We start from the raw sequence: 1,796 nt of genomic DNA, 5'->3' as shown, positions 1-1,796 counted from the left end.
AGTAGGCTACTCCGAAGTCAGAGAGTCTGGTTTCCAGGCTATTCTTTTTGGCGATAACAACATTAAATGACGATCTAAATAATGTTTGCACTTTTATCCATAGCCTAGGTTTTAGCCTAGGTCAAAGAATGTTGCACCTCAAACCCTATGGGACTTTCTGCCAGAAACGTATTTTCATTGATTGTGATAATATCATGATAGTTTCATTGATAATTTGTATTATAATTTTTAATAAACGTGAACATTGAGTCATATGGAGAAAGATCTATTGTGCCATCTCAGATGGTTTTTATTTATGAATAAAACTATTTTTTGAAAATAACTAATAGGGACTAATGGGTTTCAGCTTTTTAACGACCATTTCTCTGCCTGTGATTGGGAACATGCCAGAATCAAAACTGTTTGCATGTCAGCAGGGATTTTAATATCATTTTCAGTAGATTTCATTCTTCTCCAAGACATTTTAATGTGACTGGGTTGAACCTTTACATCGTCCCCCTGAAATACAGCATGCAAAACAGTTTAACATCAAATAGCCTAATTCAATGAGGCCTTGATCAATTTTAGTATCACCTTGGTCAAATGATGTCACAGCCTGAGTTTCTAGCCTGAGTAACTTGAAAAGCATAGGCTACTGCACAGTTGTTTTTAATCAAGATAGTGTTTTTTAATTAAAGAAAAACACATGAGCCTAATGAATAAGGCTACATATCCTTTTACAGAACTCATTCTGGAAATGAATCTAGTAGATTTAGAACATTTTTGGATTAGGCCTACACAAGTTTCATTCATTGAAACAATCCCAGGACAGAAAATGCAAGTTTCTCTACAATGTCCCATATATTTGGTTTCTACATTTCTATCCATCAGACATAACAGAACATGTTCTTTGATTTCTCAAGTGCTTTTAACACCATCCAACCCCTCAGACTGGGAGACAAGCTCTTGCAGATGGGTGTGGACGCTCACCTGGTAACCTGGATTACAGATTACCGGACCGAGCGACCACAGTTCGTCAGACTGAAGAACTGACTCTGACACTGATCAGCAGCACCGGAGCTCCACAGGGAACTGTGCCCTCTCCTGTCCGGTTCACCCTGTACACATCTGACTTCTGCTACAACACCGAGTCATGCCACATGCAGAAGTTTTCTGACAATACTGCAATTGTGGGGTGTATCAGGGACGAGCAAGAGGAGGAGTACAGGAGCCTGGTGGAGGACTTTGTGCAATGGTGCAAACTCAATCACCTTCAACTCAACACTTCAAAGACCAAGGAGATGGTGGTGGATTTCCGCAGGTCTAAGCCCGCTCTGCTACCAGTCTTCATTGATGGGGTCAATGTGGAGGTGGTAAGCACCTACAAGTATCTGGGTCTCCACCTAGACAATAAACTGGACTGGTCAGCCAATACTGAAGCACTCTACAAGAAAGGGCAGAGCAGGCTGTACTTCCTGAGGAGGCTGCGGTCCTTCAATGTGTGCAGCAAGCTCCTCAGCATGTTCTACCAGTCTGTTGTTGCCAGCGTCCTCTTCTATGCAGTGGTATCCTGGGGAGGAAGCACAAAGAAGGATGCTGGGCAACTTGACAGGCTGGTAAGGAAAGCTGGCTCTGTAGTGGGAGCTGAACTGGAGTGTATCACTTCAATATCTGACAAAAGGATCCTGAACAAACTGATCAACATCTTGGACAATAAATGTCATCCACTCTACAGCACTATTAAAAAGCAAAAGAGCTTGATCAGAGACTTCTCACTGCCATGCACAACTGAAAGGCTGAGGAAGTCATTTGTCCCC

The sequence above is a fragment of the Alosa sapidissima genome, chromosome 19 (assembly GCF_018492685.1).
Source record: "Alosa sapidissima isolate fAloSap1 chromosome 19, fAloSap1.pri, whole genome shotgun sequence".
Taxonomy (NCBI): Eukaryota; Metazoa; Chordata; class Actinopteri; order Clupeiformes; family Clupeidae; genus Alosa; species Alosa sapidissima.
The sequence above is the reverse complement of the archived record's forward strand: the minus strand, read 5'-3'. Positions refer to the sequence as shown.